The 20,055-nt window shown below is 43.1% G+C and overlaps 2 long non-coding RNA genes across 2 annotated transcripts; one reads left to right on the top strand and one right to left on the bottom strand.

Moving 5' to 3' along the window:
• Positions 1–6,466: 6,466 nt before the first annotated feature.
• On the bottom strand, positions 6,467–12,251 carry LOC135534683 (uncharacterized). The gene is made up of 4 exons (XR_010454723.1): positions 12,090–12,251; positions 10,349–10,453; positions 7,208–7,382; positions 6,467–7,103 (listed from the first exon to the last, which is right to left on the bottom strand). It is a non-coding gene; the product is annotated as an uncharacterized LOC135534683 (long non-coding RNA).
• A 3,941-nt stretch (positions 12,252–16,192) lies between these two features.
• LOC135534684 (uncharacterized) lies at positions 16,193–19,638 on the top strand. Its single transcript, XR_010454724.1, has 3 exons — positions 16,193–16,412; positions 16,542–16,631; positions 19,004–19,638. It is a non-coding gene; the product is annotated as an uncharacterized LOC135534684 (long non-coding RNA).
• Positions 19,639–20,055: the final 417 nt, after the last annotated feature.

A 20,055-nucleotide genomic window follows, 5' to 3' on the forward strand; every position in this document is an offset into this window, starting at 1 on the left:
TTTTCAATCCCATTCATTACCTGTTGTGTATTTAACCCTCTGTTTCCCCTCATGTCTTTGTCAGAGATTGTTTTATTGTCAGTATAGTGTGATTGTTGTATAGGTGCGCGTCGGGTCCTTGTACCCATGTTTGGTTTGTTTGTACATTTATTGTTATGGAGCATACTCTTGGAACTTTATTAAAAGACTCCATTTTACACTCAGTTTGACTCTCCTGCGCCTGACTTCCCTGCCACCTATTACACCTATGCATGACAGAATCTCTGACCAATATATATGAAGTCAGCAGGAGAGGACACTATGCCCATGGACCTGGAGGAACACGTTCAGGAACAAGCGAGGGAGCTTGACTGTATCAGCTCCATCATGGAGAACATTGTCCAGAAAATGGATCGCTGGGAGAGGCAGGGAGTTTCTCCAGCGCCACCACCACCACAACCGGAATCTCCCGTGAACGTTTTTTCCTCTCCGGAATCGAGGATCCATTTATCCCTACCCACGGGATACAACGGAGATACTGCCGGCTGCCAGGGTTTCCTCCTCAAACTGAACTTATATCTAGCCACGGCCTCCCCAGTACCATCTGACCGTGAGAAGAGTTACGCCCTCGTCTCATGCCTCACCGGGAAAGCCCTGGAATGGGCCAGCGCTGTGTGTAGAAGGGAGGATGCCGCGTTGCACCATTTTGAGGAGTTCACCCGCCAATTCCGGATAGTATTCGATCACCCACCTGAAGGCAAAGCAGCGGGTGAGCTCCTCTATCATCTGAGGCAGGAGACGAGGAGTGCCCAGGATTTTGCTTTGGAGTTTAGGACCTTGGCTGCCGGCGCTGGATGGAGCGACAGGGCCCTGATCGACCATTACCATTGTAGTCTACGCGGGACGTCCGTCGGGAGCTGGCCTGTAGAGACACCACCCTCACCTTCGACCAGCTGGTGGACATGTCCATCAAGCTGGACAACATGCTGGCTACTCGTGGACGTCTAGATCGGGGTCTGGTTGTTCCATCCTCCCGCACCCTCTCTCCCGAACCTATGGAATTGGGAGGGATGGTGCGCAGGGAGACCGGAGGGGGTCCCCGCTCGAGCACCATTCAGGGTCGCAGAGGGCACACTGCTGATCAGTGCCGGGTTGGTTCCTCTGGGAATAGAGAGGGCAGGCAGGACATTCTGGCGTCACCCCAGGTGAGTAGGCACCATTCTCATCCAGAGCCCTCTGCTGCACTAATGTTTGTCTGTCTTTTTTCCTGATTTTTCACTGCATTCCCAGTATAAGGCACTAGTAGATGCAGGTGCGGCTGGGAATTTCATTAATAAAAGTCTAGCTCATAGTTTAGGGATCCCTATTGTTCATGTGGATATGCCTTTCCCTATTCATGCCTTAGATAGTCGACCATTAGGGTCAGGGTTTATCTGGGAGGTAACCACACCTTTGTGTATGATCACAAGGAGAAGATGAGTCTTTTCCTTATTGATTCTCCTGCGTATTCTGTGCTGCTAGGCCTACCCTGGTTAGTTTGTCATAACCCCACTGTTTCTTGGCCACAGAGGGCTCTCACGGGGTGGTCGCGAGAATGCTCAGGTAGGTGTTTAGGGTTTCCGTTGGTGCTACTACGGTGGAAAGTCCAGACCAGGTCTCCACCGTGCGCATTCCCCGAATATGCCGATTTGGCTCTCGCTTTCTGTAAAAAGAAGGCGACTCAATTACCACCCCATCGACGGGGGGATTGTGCGATAGATCTCCTGGTAGACGCTGCATATCCCAAGAGTCACGTGTATCCTCTGTCGCAAGCGGAGACGGAGGCTATGGAGACATATGTCTCTGAATCCCTGCATCAGGGGTTCATTCAGCCATCCATTTCACCCGTCTCTTCGAGTTTCTTTTTTGTGAAAAAAAAAGGATGGCGGTTTACGCCGTGCATTGATTATCGAGGTCTTAATAAAATCACAGTGAAATATAGTTACCCGCTACCTCTGATCAATATGGTTATTGAGTTAATGCACGGGGCACATGTTTTCACAAAATTGGATCTCAGGAGTGCGTACAATCTGGTGCGTATTAAGAAGGGTGATGAGTGGAAGACGGCATTTAGCACTACCTCAGGTCATTATGAGTACCTGGTCATGCCATATGGGTTGATGAATGCTCCATCAGTTTTCCAATCATTTGTAGATGAGATCTTCAGGGACCTGCACGGGCAGGGTGTAGTGGTGTATATCGATGATATTCTGATATACTCTGCTACACGCACCGAGCATGTGTCCCTGGTGCGCAGGGTGCTTGGTCGCCTGTTGGAGCATGATCTATATGTCAAGGCTGAGAAATGCTTGTTTTTCCAACAATCCATCTCCTTCCTAGGGCATCGGATTTCCACTTCAGGAGTGGAGATGGAGAGCGACCGCATTACAGCCGTGCGTAACTGGCCGACTCAACCACGGTAAAGGGGTTGCAGCGTTTTTGGGGTTTTCCAATTACTACCGGAGGTTTATCCGGGTTTTGGTCAGGTGGCAGCTCCCATTACCTCACTGCTAAGGGGGCCCGGTGCGCTTGCAGTGGTCGGCTGAGGCGAACAGGGTTTTTGAGCACCTGAAGACTCTGTTTACCTCGGCGCCTGTGCTGGCTCATCCGGATCCCTCTTTGCCATTCATAGTGGAGGTGGACGCATCCGAAGCTGGGATAGGAGCAGTGCTCTCTCAGCGTTCGGGTACGCCACTGAAGCTTCGCCCCTGTGCTTTCTTTTCGAAGAAACTCAGCCCGGCGGAGCGAAACTATGATGTGGGGAACCGAGAGCTGTTAGCTGTCATAGAAGCATTGAAGGTGTGGAGGTATTGGCTTGAGGGGGCTAAACACCCTTTTCTCATCTAGACTGACCACCGCAATCTGAGTACATCCGGCAGGCGAAGAGATTGAATCCTCGCCAGGCAAGGTGGGCCATGTTTTTCACTCGTTTTGTGTTTACTCTTTCTTACAGACCAGGCTCCCAGAACATTAAGGCAGACGCATTGTCTCGGCTGTATGACACAGAGGAGCGGTCCATGGATCCCACTCCCATACTCCCAGCTTCGTGTCTGGTGGCGCCTGTAGTGTGGGAGCTGGACGCGGACATTGAGCGGGCGTCACGTGCAGAGCCTTCTCCCCTGAGTGTCCAGCTGGTCGTCTGTACGTTCCGTCTGCTGTCCGCGACCGATTGATATATTGGGCTCACACGTCACCCTTCTCTGGTCATCCTGGTATAGGTCGGACGATGCGCTGTCTTGAAGGAAGGTACTGGTGGCCCCTTTAGCTAAGGACGTGAGGATTTATGTTTCTTCCTGTTCGGTGTGCGCCCAGTGAAAGGCTCCTAGACACCTGCCCAGAGGTAAGCTACAACCTCTACCCGTTCCTCAACGGCCATGGTCGCACCTGTCGGTGGATTTTGACTGATCTTCCACATTCACAGGGTTACACCACGATCCTGGTCGTTGTGGATTGGTTTTCAAAGTCCTGTCGTCTCCTCCCTTTGCCCGGTCTCCCTACGGCCTTACAAACTGCAGAGGCCCTGTTTACACACGTTTTCCGGCACTATGGGGTGCCTGAGGATATAGTGTCTGATCGGGGTCCCCAGTTCACATCAATGGTCTGGAAGGCGTTCATGGAGCGTCTGGGGATCTCGGTTAGTCTTACCTCAGGTTTTCACCCCGAGAGTAACGGGCAGGTGGAGAGAGTTAACCAGGATGTGGGTAGGTTTCTGCGGTCTTATTGCCAGGATCGGCCGGGGAGTGGGCGAAGTTCGTGCCCTGGGCAGAGATGGCTCAGAACTCGCTACGTCACTCCTCCACTAACCTTACTCCCTTTCAATGTGTATTAGGGTATCAGCCGGTTCTGGCTCCTTGGCATCAGAGCCAGACCGAGGCCCTGCGGTGGACAATTGGTTTCGGCACGCTGAGGAAACCTGGGAGGCAGCCCACGTCCACCTTCAGCGTGCCATAAGGTGCCAGAAAATTGGCGCAGACCGTCGCCGCAGTGAAGCCCCAGTGTTCGCACCAGGGGACAGGGTCTGGCTCTCGACCCGAAACCTGCCCCTTCGCCTGCTCTGCCGGAAGCTGGGTCCGCGGTTTGTGGGGCCGTTTAAAGTCCTGAGGAGAGTAAACGAGGTTTGTTATAGGTTACAACTACCCACTCATTACCGTATTAACCCCTCATTCCATGTGTCTCTCCTCAGGCCGATGGTGGCTGGCCCGCTCCAGGAGGCTGAAGTGCGTGATGTTCCTCCGCCTCCTCTAGATATCGAGGGGGTTCCGGCGTACTCTGTTCGATCCATTTTGGATTCGAGACGTCGGGCGAGGGGCCTTCAGTACCTCGTGGACTGGGAGGGGTACGGTCCGGAGGAGAGATGCTGGGTTCCGGTGGAGGACGTGTTAGATCCTTCCATGTTATCAGAATTCCACCGTCTCCATCCGGATCGCCCTGCACCTCGCCCTCCGGGTTGTCCCCGAGGCCGGTGTCGACGCGCAGCTGGAGCCGCGTCAGGGGGGTACTGTCACGACTTCTGCAGAAGTCGTTGCCTCTCCTTGTTCCGGCCGTGCTCGGCGTTTGACGTCACCGGTCTTCTAGCCATCATTGATCCTTTTTCATTTTCCATTGGTTTTGTCTTGTCTTCCCACACTCCTGTTTTCAATCCCATTCATTACCTGTTGTGTATTTAACCCTCTGTTTCCCCTCATGTCTTTGTCAGAGATTGTTTTATTGTCAGTATAGTGTGATTGTTGTATAGGTGCGCGTCGGGTCCTCGTACCCATGTTTGGTTTGTTTGTACATTTATTGTTATGGAGCATACTCTTGGAACTTTATTACACCATTTTACACTCAGTTTGACTCTCCTGCGCCTGACTTCCCTGCCACCTATTACACCTATGCATGACAAATGCTGCAATGTCGCAGTAAGGCATATACATTTAGGACTGATCTTAGAATGATGAAATGCATGTTTATTCTCATTCACTCTGATTGGCCCCCTCAAACACCATTGTTTAGATAGACTACCACATATATCTTCTTAAATTATGTCAAACACCCATATAAACAGAATGAATATAACAGGCTTGGAACCTCTAACCCTGGCAATTCATTATATTCTATGTAACAACCACTCTATGACATCAGCAGCCATAGAGAGAGAATGTGTGTCATCTCTATGATGGCAGTCTCATAGAAAAACTCTATTCTTTGAGATGGAATGTTAAAACCTTCTCTGTAATAACCATAGAGATATATGATCTTGGTAAAATGTAAACATAAGCCCTGGTCATCTAATCAAAATTATTATTTGGATAGGTGACTTCTATCATTCCATTCTACAATAATATGCTACACAAACGTTCTTAACATCCACAAAATACAGTCAGTAAACATTTCCTGTTGGTGGTTTATAACCAATGTGAAACGGCTAGCTAGTTAGCGGTGGTGCACGCTAATAGCGTTTCAATCGGTGATGTCACTTGCTCTGAGGCCTTGAAGTAGTTGTTTCCCTTACCATCGCGCCGCAGGTTTTGTGGCGGGATGGTAACGATGCTTCGTGAGGTGGCTGTTGTTGATGTGTGCAGAGGGTCCCTGGTTTGAGGCGAGGAGAGGGACGGAAGCTATACTGTTACATAATGTTATGTAAGTCTGCTCCTGGGAAGGACTTGCTGGACCCCTCCACACTCCCAGGAAAACCAGGTACCCAGCATCATATTGGAGGTCAGTATTGACTGTAGTTGTAGTATTATAACCCCTCTTTTTAAAGGAGCAGAACATGCTGATGTTAGGTGAGGAAATCACTCACCTGGCAGTTTGAAGAGGTGAAGAAAACCAAGAGATCTCTGTTCTTCAGGAAGAGCTGACAGAACTGACCATTTCTCATAATGAGAATGGGAAGTAGGAACTTCTCTGTACTGTATATTTCAGAGATCTGTGAGAGTATTGTAGCTCATGTACTGAACAACAACTTGTGACCTTTGTCCATTTGACAAGGTTTAATGGGTATACAGACATATACTGACTACAAAAGCAGTGCTACAACTTTAACAGTGGCATCTATCTGTAACGGCGTTCGTCTGTTGAAGGAGAAGCGGACCAAAATGCAGCGTGGTGGTTACTCATGTTCTTTAATAAAGAGGAACTCGACATGAAATAACTTGACATACAAAACAACAAACGGAACGTGAAAACCTATACAGCCTATCTGGTGACAATAAACACAGAGACAGGAACAATCACCCACGAAACACTCAAAGAATATGGCTACCTAAATATGGTTCCCAATCAGAGACAACGATAATCACCTGACTCTGATTGAGAACCGCCTCAGTTAGCCATAGACTATGCTAGACACCCCACAAAACCCCAATACAAAAACACACCGCAATAACCCATGTCACACCCTGGCCTGACCAAATAAATGAAGACAAACATAATATATTTCGACCAGGGCGTGACAGAACCCCCCTAAGGTGCGGACTCCCGGACGCACATTAACACAATAGGGAGGGTCCGGGTGGGCGGCTCCGGCGCGGGACGTGGACCCCACTCTATCAATGTCTTAGTTCCTCCTCCTCGCGTCCTAGGATAGTCCACCCTCGCCGCCGACCATGGCCTAGTAGTCCTCACCCAGAACCCCACTGGACTGAGGTGCAGCACGGGACTGAGGGGCAGCTCGGGACTGAGGGGCAGCTCGGGACTGAGGGGCAGCTCGGGACTGAGGGGCAGCTCTGGACTGAGGCAGCTTGGGACTGAGGGGAAGCCCAGCACTGAGGGGAAGCCCAGCGCTGAGAGGAAGCTCAGGCAGGTAATTGGATCCGGCAGATCCTTGCTGACTGGCGGATCTGGAAGAGTCTGGTTGACTGGCGGATCTGGAAGAGTCTGGTTGACTGGCGGATCTGGAAGAGTCTGGCTGACTGGCGGATCCTGGCAGACTGATGGATCTGGCTGCTCCATGCTGACTGGCGACTCTGGCTGCTCCATGCTGACTGGCGGCTCTGGCTGTTCCATGTAAGACTGACAGCTCTGGCGGCTTCTTACAGACTGGTAGCTAGATTTTCATATTCCTGTGCCTGTCTTCTATCATTATACAATGCGACACACATCTAGAATTAAATATAAAAACCTGTCAAAATAAAACTAATGAAAAGAAAAATGTATATACAAAATAGTGAAATTGCGGCGCTGAAGTAACCTTCATCTCACATACGTTTCTGTGTTTCTTTGTGTTAACTGTGGAGTTGATCGTGTGTCTCTCAGAGGAGGTCAGGAATCAGAAGGAGGTGCAGGAGAAGAGCCAGCATACAGCCAGGATAGAAGAGAAGATACACAGGCTGAGAGAGGCCAGCTCTGGGAGGGGTCCTGAACATGGAGGGTTCCTAGCCCTGTTGGACAGAGCAGCAACTCAATCAGAGACCGAACACCAAGCCATGCAGCATGAGGTTAGCCCTTAGTTAACTTGGTCAGAGAAAGGAATTCATCATTTGTTAACATTTGAAAATGATATACAGGCTGCATGTAATGTTATCTTCTGAAATTTGACTGAAAACTAATCTTGCATGGTGGCCATGTCTGAGTCTTGGAACATGACCACAAACACAGCTCTTCAGTTATACAGAGAATTATGTGGACAGTGAGACAACAGTTTATAGTGAGACAACAGTTTATCACTTACTGAACAGGTGAGGGAAGTGGAGAGAACCAACAAACCACTGATGAGGGAGTTAGAGGCTAGGAGGAATCATGTGATCTCTTCTGGTGTGTTCACATTGATATACAGTATCAAACACAGCTTTAGAGCCTAAACTGGGGGAGTATGAGCCCCCAAACCTAAATCAACCCTTAGCCCTCACCCCCTGAGATCTGAAAGGTTTGAAAAGGTGTGAGCAATCATGTCCATTAAAGGTCAAACTTGTGTTGTATGTTTTCCCAATCAATACTGTATTTGTACTCTGCAGGTACAGTGAGTTCCTTGTGTAGAACTCTGTCTATAAAGGAAGGAGAGCTGTTCACTGCTAAAGGCCAGCAGGATGAGTTGAGAACAGAGGCTGAAGAACCAGTTTGACCAGCTACAGGCCATGTCCAGGAAGTTATGAACATGCTTTGAGTGTGTAGATTAGGTTATATCTATAACTGTCAATCAAACCTGGGTCAAATATGTATTTCAAATAATTTAAATATTTATGGGGGAAAAATTGCAGGCTTAAGGATTTATACAAGCATAAATCTTACTCTGTTAGTCTTAGCTTTGCGCTATGCCCTGAGAAAGCAGGAAACGACTGGTTTCATTAGACTTGTCTGACCCTGTTCAAGTGGGTCTGTACGGGATACGGTTCCTGTTTTCTCATGTGATGAAGTATGAGATGCTTAGCAACACTGCAAAATGTGTAACCATATATGGACATATGGCTGTTTGCCAGCTGGCAATGATAGACGCTAAGGAAAGCTATGAAAGACCATTTAAAATGTGTTTGGGGGCTCTTCGCTGTGTACCATTTTGGGTCTATGCTATCCAGCTACATTTTTGCTAATCTTATTAATAAAGAACTTTGCTGTTTGAGAGAACCTGCAACCTCTTGCTTTTCCCTTTAATGTTTAGAATTTCCACGACATACTTCAGGTGCTCATGATTTAGCTTAACCAGCAGGCAGTTAGCACCTTTGGGACACTTCAGATCTTTCCATTGTGCCTAGATCAAGCACACCTAAAGTCCTTTCAAATACACTGTGAATGTGACTTTTCTAAGAACTGCCTTTAAATTCAGTTCTCTTGTTTACGTGAAGGTGTGAGGAACTCGTGATAATGCTGGAAGAGGAGAATGGAACTCGTGATAATGCTGGAAGAGGAGAATGGAACTCGTGATAATGCTGGAAGAGGAGAATGGAACTTGTGATATGATAACTTTGTTTATAAGCTACACTTCCTCTTAATTAAGGATCAGACTCTTTTTTTCAATTTTCGCCTAAAATGACAGACCCAAATCTAACTGCCTGAAGCTCAGGCCCTGAAGCAAGGATATGCATTTTCTTGGTACCATTTGAAATGAAACACTTTGAAGTTTGTGGAAATGTGAATCAGTGTAGATGAAAGGATGGTAGACATGTTAAAGAAAGGTTTTTAAGCCTTGAGACAATTTAGAAATGGATTGTGTATGTGTGCCATTCAGCGGGTGAATGGGCAAGACAAAAGATGTAAGTGCCTTTGACCAGGGTGTTGTAGTAGGTGCCAGGTCCACCGGTTTGTATCAAGAACTGCAACACTGCTGGGTTTTTTCACGCTCAACAGTTATTGTCCTGTGTGTATCAAGAATGGTCCAACACCCAAAGGACATCCAGCCAACTTGACACAATTGTGGGAAGCCTTGGAGTAAAGATGTGCCAGCATCCCTGTGGAATGCTTTCGACACTTAATAGAGTCCTTGCCACGACAAATTGAGGCTGTTCTGGGGGCAAAAGGGGGGGTGCAACTCAATATTTAGAATGTGTTACTAATGTTTCTTATACTCAGTGTATGAGCATCATCTAGTAAAAAGGTATGGATGTAAAGGAAGGAAGATTCACCCACAGCGATTATGATTTAGGTTTTTCACTGGAGCGATCTCCGACAACTAATTGGACTAACACTTATATTGTGTTGCAAGTTACTTCTAGGCAGAGTTGCAAAGAAAAGGCCATGGAATGCCGTGCAAAGCTGTCATCAAGGAAAAGGGTGGCTACTTTGAAGAATCTCAAATATAAAATTTACTTAGATCTGTTGTAGCTCAATTTAGTCACGTGTATCTAAGTGTCGGAACTGAGTTTGTTCCTTCGTGTGTTGGCACAAGTTTCTGATCCTTCGAGAGCGTAGTTTTGGGTTTTCGTCTGTGCCATTTTTGTATTGGTGGACTATATATATATATATATCACTGTATATTAAACACGCTTCTCAGAAATCCCTGCTCTCCTGCGCCTGACTCCTACATCTCTCACCGAGACGCACCTTATCACACTCAGCTTTAGCTCCCTGTACATCACAGAGTAACAGGAAGGATTTTCTCTCCTTTCTGCTGCAGTTTCTGGTAGAACTTTGAACTGTCATCAATGTTTTCTAAAACTAACAAACATTCAGTATTTTATGCAATGTTTTAAAGCTTCCAAATTGTCATGGGTATAGCTTATAGGTAAACTTCAGCATTACTGGATAATTTGGTGTTTTACTTATTCAACCTTTTATATTTTTTTGGTGGGGGGGTGGTGACATAGGTAGTATCCAGTTTATTTATGTGTTTAATTAACTTGTTTGAGAATATGTTATCCGTGGGGTACAAAACATTGACCTGGATGAAGATTTATCAAATGATCCCTTGAGGTACCTGCATGGTGGGGTGAAGAGCCTGATCACTGACTTCAGTCTGGGGGGGTTTGGCTCCAGGAGAAGAGAAGACGGCCTGGATGATCTTCAATCTCAGCCTCTCATGCTGGAAGACACAGAACCAGGTTTATCCACGCAGCCTTCTAAAGGTGCCAATATCTTCTATGAAGTTCAACCATTTATTAAGAGTTCTAAATTTAACATTCAGTGCAGTTTGTCAGTACTGTCAGTTAACCACACGTTAGACACTAAACCAAGACCTGAACTAAACTGGAATGAGATTCATTGGGAACCATGTTTACTACTGATTCATAATGTATAATTCTATGAATAGATTATGCTTAAAGTATGCCTTAATGTAAGGTGTTATGATTCAACTGGCTGACTACATCATTGCATTTGAAGATGAATTTGAAGCATGAAGAAGATGACTAAGAATGACAAGAGAGTACAACCTAGCCGGTGACCAGATGTATGCTCTGACTCATCAAAACAGATGATATATTCTAGCACATGATGACAGGGTGATATGGATAACGTCAGCGGACAACATCACTAATTGTGACACATCTTCATGATGTTCTGGAGGACATTATGACTCGACTGGAGATGTAGCAAGCATAAGTAGCTTTGTTTCTGTTTTAATTCGATTGTTTTGTTCCTCTTTGTTTTTACTCTTTGCTTATTTTTAATTTAAATGGCGCTTTAAATCCCATTTATTATTATTATAGTTTTTTTGGAATCTGTCAGAATATAGAACAAGTTGGGAGGTTATTATGACTCGCTTCGCTTGACTCAACCACTTTCAGGTTTTCATTGAAGACACGTTCTGACCTTAGTTCTTTTATTATGTCTTTGTTTTAGTATGGTCAGGGCGTGAGTTGGGTGGGTTGTCTATGTTAGTTTTTCTATGATTTGCTATTTCTGTGTTTGGCCTGGTATGGTTCTCAATCAGAGGCAGCTGTCAATCGTTGTCCCTGATTGAGAACCATATTTAGGTAGCCTGTTTTCTATTGTGTTTCGTGGGTGATTGTTTTCTGTTGTGTGTCTGCACCAGTCAGAACTGTTTCGGTCGTGCTCTTTGTTATTTCCGTGTTCATTTAATAAATATGGACACATACCACGCTGCACCTTGGTCCTCTCCTTTCAACAGCCGTTACATTGAAGTTTAGTTTATTATGATCCCCATTAGCTGTTCCTCATGCGGTAATCAAGGTTAACCCAGAACTCAAATCTTGCGTCATTGGTCAGATGCTGGATTAAGTTCTAGGTACATACGTGTTAAGAGAATCGGAACGAAGAGCTCCACCCTTCCTCTTTTCAAGTTACGGGTCAAGTCTATGGGCCAAATGTCCCCTTCCGAAATCAGAAAGATATTAACACCTGTGAAATGTATTTAGTAGGGATCCCCATTAGCTGCTGACTCTTCCTGGGGTCCAAACAAACCCTGATTTGTCCAAAGCACCGGAACTAAGGCTGCTGTCTCACACATCCTGTTGTATCATGACAGACCGACCCTACCATGTGTGTTTAAGTAGTCTGTCCACGAGAGATTACTCATGCAAGTTACTCTTCCTGGAGAAGCAGGGATTCAGCAACTCCATACATCTATAAGGTCTAATGAGCCAATCATATTTGATTTCGATGGTCACTTTTTGATAATGATCACAATGATTTCCTTTACAATTCAGTTAACCCTGTGTTGCAGGAGGTACATTATCTACACCCTTTATTTTACTCACCAATCTTTACGTTCCTTATTGAAGCATTCCTCAATTGACATAATTAATGCACTTTCTTAGACATCCATGAGCAAAAGCTGAGCTGCCTAGTCTATCCTTTGACATCAGCTACTTCCTGTTTCTTCTGGGATACTTCCTCCTGCAGCTGGACTACCACCCGGAGGATCATAATCAGTGACAAATACTTTGTATTGATATTGGATTGACGTTAGATTTAGTTAATGTCTGTTAATGCCACTGACACTAGAGGGCAGTACAACCTATCCCATGAATGGATGTAAACCCTGTGTTGCTGGAGACATTACTTATCAATCTATGAGGTTTCTCATTGAAGCATTGCTTGACATAATCAATGCACTTGTCCTAGTGTCACGTTGTATAATGATTGGAGACAGGCGCAGGAATACGTAATAGTTTTTTTTATTTAACCTCAGGAGGCTGAAACAATGTGTCTTGTCACCGAAAACCCAAACTAACTTTTACAGGTGCACAATTGAGAGCTTCCTGTCGGGCTGTATCACCGCCTGGTACGGCAACTGCACCGCCCACAACCGCAGGGCTCTCCAGCAGTCTGCACAACATATTACCGGTGGCAACCTTCCTGCCCTCTAGGATACCTACAACACCAGATGTCACAGGAAGGCAAAAAAGATCATCACCCGAGCCACTACCGGAACTAGAAGCACAATAACATCTGCTATATATGTGTATGTGACCAATAAAATTTGATTTGATTTGAAGTTAACTGATGAAGTAACAGGAAAGGCATGTCCCAACATGCATCAGGGTGTCCTTATCCTCATCCAGCATTATCATGAATTCCTCAAACTTCACATGTAAGAGAAATGAAAATTAAACCATTTTACGGAGAAGTCACATTCTCAGTATATTTTAAAGGACTTTAGCTGTGCTTGATCTAGGAACAATGGAAACAACTAATTAGTCCCAAAGACGCTGATCCTAAAGGAAGTCAAATTAGTCCAGGGCCCTACACTACTGGGATCAAGGCTGGGGTTAGATGAATATGACATGTTTACGTAGAAATAACCTACTTTATATGTTCTGTGAATGTAGCCTAACTTTAAGCATGACATATTTTCATCTTGATGTATAATTGTGTGATGTCTAGACAGGTTTACTCATAACAATAAACAGGTTAATAATTTGCTTTTAGTGAAAGGCGAGAAAATCTATTTAGTTTCTTTGCATTTTAAAATAATTATCAATAAGCATCCATTTCCAAGGATATTATTTATTTAATTTCCATAATCACTGCAGCATCAATTCGTCACCTTTTCCAGCCATGATGGGTTCATACTCCCAAAGTAGCTATAGTCTACAACAAATGACCATGCTCATCTCTCGTTTAATTGGACATATTAGATATGCTATTTATTCTGCAATAATTATGAAAATATGGATTGTGTATAAATGCAATATTGTATTACATTACTGTATTCAGGTGTAAGCTACAGAAGTGACCTTCTGTCCCACCGGATCGATGGCATAGCGCAAAATACTTGAAAAAGCTCCTCTGTTTACTACTGTGAAGTTGGTCAAATTAAATGAGAGATTGGATGAATGGCTTTCTTGTTGTAGGCCTATGGTACCTCGTGAGTATGAAAAGATCACTGAATAGGTGAGGAATTTATTATGCAATGATCATGAAAATGAATAAAAACACTTATAACGTTTTTATTTATGCAGGGAGTCATGCTGTGACCATGGTCTTTTTCGCAGATGAGCCCTGCATGAACATCAATAAACAACAATTACGCTGTATACACACATTGTAACGGCAGATCTCCTCTTCGTCTGAAGAGGAGTAAGGATCGGACCAAGATGCAGCGTGGTAAGTGTTCATGACGATATTTTATTAATAAAGACAAAATGAACACTCGAACAAAAACAAACGATGACGTGAAATATACCAAACCGAACCAGTACCGTGTGGCGACAAACACTCACACGGAAACAAACACCCACAAACCAACAGTGAAACCCAGGCTACCTAAGTATGATTCTCAATCAGAGACAACTAACGACACCTGCCTCTGATTGAGAACCATACTAGGGCGAAACAGAAACCAAACATAGACTGCCCACCCCAACTCACGCCCTGACCATACTAAATGTCTAAAGGTCAGAACGTGACACACATCATCTACACAATACATGAAAAGCAAACACTAAAATCAACCTAATAGATTTATAGAAAACTGATTCTCCCTCTCACTAACGGCAAAGGATTGCATCTTGTTATTAACCTGTTTATTGTTATGAATAAGCCTCTCCATAATATCCCCCATTTGCACAAAATACTAGTCTACTTGCCTGTTTTCAATGCTAAACTTCAACCACTAGAAACTGTGCAAAAGCATGGTCTAAAGTTTGCAGGAAGGTGAACACATTTTCATGTGAAGTTCAGTTTTTCTAAATGCCAACTTCTGCTTGAAAACTGACACACGCATGTTTTAGGGTCCATTTTGTACACACGCACAAATTATAAAGGAGGCCCCAGGCCGGGGTTTGAAAAATAAATTAGAGAATTGAAGAATTCGTCCTTAGTTGTACATCTTCTCGAAATCTAAAAGCACAACCTAGATTGGAGCCAATGTCTTAAGTAGTTGAACATGTTATTACTCCTGCCTTGGAGAAAGTGACTAATTGACACATTTTCATTTTCGTCAAAAACAACTTTATATATCGAACTGCCTTTGAGTTGACGGTTTGCACATGCGCATTTCGACTCGGGACGACCGTTAAACCCAATGACATGTTTCTACGCATGAGTTTGGCAAGCCAACGTCGCCATGACATCACCTACAAGTGTGAGCGAGGATTTCTTTTGATGAAGCAGTTTTAGTCTGTCTTCATACTGCGCTGTCTTTGGTAGAACGGACATTGCTCCATGTACAAGGCTACGTCACCACAAGAGAGAAGCATTCTCTAATAACTATTCGTCCATTTTTGTTTCAAACTTCTCAAAGTTGATAACTAGCTTGTTAATGTTTTGTTCTTCCAGTGATTGAATTCAGCAAGATATCATAATTTACAAATTGAAAAGTTATTATATTTTATGATGATTCAGTAAACTTTTATTCACATTGACGGTGATGACTGATAACTCAGGGGAGGCCAGCCAACGTACATTACTATATTATATTTATTAACAGGGCAGTGTATGCAGTATTTAGGCAGAATATAATAGAGCTATTCTTACTATACAGTGCATGTACTAAAATACATTAAGTCTACAGGTCTGTTCATCTCAATACTTCAAAACTCCTAAGAACCTCACAAATCTGGTACGTGGGTCTTTCCAGTGACCTGGTGAGGACTGAGGAACCATGGCACAGTTTGAACGCTTGATATGTTTCACTGTAAGTGAAACATTTCTGATTTGCACATTTTGTGGCTTGGTATGTTTAAAAAAACAAATGATCGATGTACATTTCTCCCTCGTGAAATATGAATTAGAGTTCTTATCAGCCTACAATATAGTCTTAGGAATCAGAGCTATTATTAGCCTACTATATAGTCTTAGTTTCAATTTGACTGAAAACGTTGTAGAAAAAACATGGAGAGAAATGCATTTCATTAACATTTATTGACTGAATTTGCAATTAACATATTATCTTGGGTTTGGTGTCACATCTTTCAATGTAATGGATGCTGATTGTGATGTTTTATTTCTTCTCTATTTTCAGATACATTTTAAACTTCTAAACATTGAACCCTGTTCCACATATGATCCATCTATAAAATAGGTGATAGAGATTGCAGAATGTGTAGGCCTGGTAAGGACCTTGTGTATTTTTATGAAGGGTTAATTATAATAATAACAACAATAATAATTATGATGATAATAATACCAAAAGGTAATTATTCTTTTCAACAGGACATTGTGTACATAGGCATTGTACTAAATCTAAACATACACCTTCCTGTGTGCCCTGTATTGACTCCACCTTCCTGTGTGCCCTGTATTGAAGTCTAAGGTAAATCAAACTAAAGTACTAAAGTACAAATCTACAACAAAACAGAAAGTTGAATGATCAAATCGCTGTCTCAGACTGTTATATTATGTGTTACAGGTGTAAATCTTTAGGTCTTCAAGAACTAAGACCAGGAACTCATTGGTCCAATTCTGAATGTGGACCACAATCCTCAAGAATAGAACCTGGAATCATCATTGGTGTTGTTGTGGCATCAGTCCTAATAGCTCCTATAATAATAATAAGAAGAAGAATTGTAATTCTAAGGAAGAAAAGAAGTCCAACAACAGTGACTTTTTCTCCAGTGACAGTAAATGCTGTAGAGGTGTGTTGATATAATCTACATGTTGAACCGTCACTGTGCTAAGGTTAGCTGAGCAGATGTTATTATTGCTCTACTTACTCTGGGCTGAACTAGAAATGTTTCATTGAGTAATATGTTTCCTTCTATTAGGCATCATCAGATTTAGAGGAAACACCAAGCAATGTAGTACAATGAAACAGAAGAAAGTACAGCATCTTGCAGGTGTTAGTTTTGTAGATGGTGAGTTGTCAAGAGCTTCAGCCGTTTGACTAAAGGTGTATGCTCTATTACTTCATGTTATCAATGCAATGAGGACAACTAAGATATGGTCAAAGTGCTATGAAACTATAGCTTCACTTTCACACTGTCCTTGTTCATTACTGGTTTATTCTCACACAGATTCAAGCTCTGACCGCACTCATCATTACAAATGCTACCTGAGGTACGTCCAGATTCTGTACACTGTGGTAAATGTGATCTACATTCAATTGTTTCTTAAAGTTGGTTTCTGGCATATTACTGTTGCTAAGTAAGATTTTATGAGGGTTGCCAAATTGGAGTAAAACACTGTATTTGTCAGTGTTTTTTGTGCACTAGAATCCCAAAGTATTAAGTGAAATCAAACATAGAAAACAATATTGGCTGCAATGAAAGAAAATGAAAAGGCTACTATTATATTATAATATAATATTTCGGTGACAACCTGGTTGATTAATAATATTGGGTTGACAATGCAGATAGTCCGGGTAGCCATTTGATTGGCTGTTCAGGAGTCCTACGGCTTGGGTGTAGAAGCTGTTTGGAGCCTTTTGGACCTAGACTTGGAGCTCCGGTACCGCTTGCCTTGAGGGAACAGAGAGAACAGTCAATGACTGGGGTGGCTGGAGTTCTTGACAATTTTTAGGGCCGTCCTCTGACACCGGTTAACCAATGCAAATGAATAGGAAAACATTCAAAGCTTATTAATAGGACAACATTTAGCGTAATTGGGAACACATATGGCGCGGGGAGGAGTCAAAGGATCCTCGTCAGGCTATTGTTTCAGAGAACCTGTAGGGCTTCATGTTTATCAAATCTCTAGGCGATAGTGGGCTAAATCAATGAAATATGCAGGCTTTGTCATGATCTGTGATCAAAATAGACAGGGGTGTTTTTGGTTCCGTTTAGGCTATAGGTTATGGGCAAGTATGCATCTGCACTGAAATGAATAGCCTGAATCAATGCGATTCTGAATAAAAATCTGTTCAACTGTTTGGTCTATGGATACCGCTTCTAACTTTTTGGTATTTTTGTATAGGCATAGCCTACCACTAATATTCTAAATTGCAGAGACGAACACGGAACCCAAACCGGCTGCGTGCCTGCGCTATCATGCATACATTTATTTTGATACAACATTAGAATACAAGTAGTACTAATCATTAAGGTTGCTGTCAGCATTTCTTTCAACTGCACAATATGCATGAATTCAAAAACGTTCTGCTGAGTTTGCCCTAGAAATGTAGCCTAGATAGTATCTCTTCTTTATGTCCCTTGTGAAACTGGTTCTACTACCAGCAAGTAAGTACACTTCTCTCCACAGTTCTGAGGGAAACACATTCACCCAAAAGCACCTTTTCACTGAATTACCTTAGACATATAATTTACAATTGATAGTCTTTTAACATCCCCCACAAACCAAATAGTTGTAATCTACAACTAGATGCGAAATCATCGAACTGAACAAATAAAATTGCAATAGACTTTTAAACGGTCCTCCTCCCAAACATTCCCTGTCATACAACAGTACATAATGGTTTCACTGAGCTGTAGGCCAAGGTTTCCTTCCTCATAAAACTCCCCCCTCTTCCTGTTTTCAACGTCCCTAACATTCCCTGTATACAACTGTACATGTTGGTTTCCTTTCTTCATTAAACCCCTTTCTTCCTTTTTTCTATTTCTACAATTAATGGGCAAATGGATTTAGTCAAATTAATCTAACACCAATACAACTATTTGCAGTTTAGCAGTATTATCATGATGAATTTGTCAGACTACTCAGACAGATGGTAAACAGAATGTAATTCTGAAACTGCAAACCGTGGCTACTTTCAATTCTCTGCCTGTTTCATGCAAAAATACTGCAGGGCCTTTCCTAGTCGGCAGGGTAGCCTAGTGGTTAGAGCGTTGGGCTAGTAACGAGTTCAAACCCCCGAGCTGACAAGGTACAAATCTGTCGTTCTGCCCCTGAACAGGCAGTTAACCCACTGTTCCCAGGCCGTCATTGAAAATAAGAATTTGTTCTTAACTGACTTGCCTGGTTAAATAAAGGTAAAATAAAAAATAAAAGAAATAAATATAACACATGCAGAACCTGCTCCACCTGTCCCACCATGCCTTCCTGCCCTCCTGATCTGACAGAACAGGGGAAAACAAATACCATAATGCTTTCACCTGTCTCCTGTTCAGATCAATGACCATGAAAGAAAGGAGATAGAGGAAGCCACTGTAGACTATTGAGATGCACCCCTACACGACGCTGTGGCTGCCTTGTTATCAGTCTTGTGTTTCTCTCCCTCAGGAATGGCAGACCAAGGAGCTGCTCTCACTTATGACTTAACTGTCTGATGAAGAAACAAAGCCGCTTGATGACAATGGATCCTCCTAAAGAGGTCAAAGGGCAGACAAACCTCTCAGGCAGTAACATCCCAGTCTGCTTCAGTGGCCCAGAAATCAGGAGCAAACCCAGACTCAGAGATGGATAGGTAAGAGATAGCATTATCATAATCAAACCCAGACTCAGAGCTGGCACCTCTTGTTATACACTACAAATATGAACATAGCGTTCTCTGTGAGACTGAAGTTTTATATTTAATTAAAATCCTCACATTAATTCAGTTTAAGAGGGCATGAAATAGAGCTCACCAGATTGTAGTCCTAAAAAAAGTGAACTGAGTTGCCTCTGGTTTGTTCAGACATTCCTATAGGGAAGGAGTAGGGTTTTAGGATAAACGCGTAAAATAAGGTCTGAGGTTAAAACAAGGCTTAGGAAATCTTATACGTTTTGTTCTATGGGATAATTTGATGAATTATGAAGCGTTTATGTGCTTTTTATGGTGACATAAATTCTTAGAAATTCACAAAAAGTGACGTTAGCTGATGATTATCTCATAGAACAAAACTGCTAAGCCGGTCAAAAGTTTGGACACCCCTACTCATTCAAGGGTTTTTCTTTATTTGTACTATTTTCTACATTGTAGAATAATCATGAAGATATATGTTCCTTTTGCACATTTTTGTTCATTAGTTTTGCAAGAATGTTGATTGGTCGGTCATTGGGTTCATTAGTATAGCAATATGTTGATGCCATTGATTAAAAGAGTAAGAATATGATGCAATATTCGACACTTGTTTTACTCCATTGTTTGCAAACAATATAATTGTAAAAAAAAAAAATTCAGTTGGTTGCATAAATAATGATGATTACTACATGTTATATGAAATATCAAAACAGAATTGTTCAAATGTAATGGAAAAAATTCACTTAATGTTAAGGTATGGAATAAGAAATGTATCCTTTTTCACGCTGGATGTTTGAAATATGAGGAGATGATGATTTGAGTCAGTCTTCTTCATTAGTGGAACAAAGACAATTAGCACTAATGTTGTACAGAAATACTGGGTG

The sequence above is a fragment of the Oncorhynchus masou genome, unplaced genomic scaffold, assembly GCF_036934945.1.
Source record: "Oncorhynchus masou masou isolate Uvic2021 unplaced genomic scaffold, UVic_Omas_1.1 unplaced_scaffold_3806, whole genome shotgun sequence".
Taxonomy (NCBI): Eukaryota; Metazoa; Chordata; class Actinopteri; order Salmoniformes; family Salmonidae; genus Oncorhynchus; species Oncorhynchus masou.